Below are 543 nucleotides of genomic sequence, written 5' to 3'. Positions count from 1 at the left end.
ACTAATAAACTTGATCAAAAAATTCAACTTGTAGTATTTAAACCAATACCAACGGTAAAAAAATATTATAGAAACAACGAATCAAAGGAAGATGACAAAAGAAAGAAGAAAGAAAACAAACGAACAGGAAAATATTATAGAAACAACGAATCAAAGGAAGAGGACAAAAGAAAGAAGAAAGAAAACAAACGAATAGGAAAATATTATAGAAACAACGAATCAAAGGAAGAGGACAAGAAAGAAAGCAAACGAACAGGAAAATATTATAGAAACAACGAATCAAAGGAAGAGAACATAAGAAAGAAGAAAGAAAACAAACAAACAAACAATTGTTTTGTTTTGTTTTGTTTTTGTTTTTGTTTTGTTTTTGTTTTTTGTTTTTTTTTGTTTTTGTTTTTTGTTTTTTTTTGTTTTTTTGTTTTTTTTTTTAACTTGGTGCACGATTTAACTTGGTGCACAACGCAAAACAACAAGAAGGAATAATGAACACAAACGGAAAAAGATAGGATGATAACAATAAACAAAAGATAAAAAAGATAGTAA

This window comes from Corylus avellana, chromosome 9 (assembly GCF_965113065.1).
Source record: "Corylus avellana chromosome 9, dhCorAvel1.hap1.2, whole genome shotgun sequence".
In the NCBI taxonomy this organism is placed as follows: Eukaryota; Viridiplantae; Streptophyta; class Magnoliopsida; order Fagales; family Betulaceae; genus Corylus; species Corylus avellana.
The sequence above is the reverse complement of the archived record's forward strand: the minus strand, read 5'-3'. Positions refer to the sequence as shown.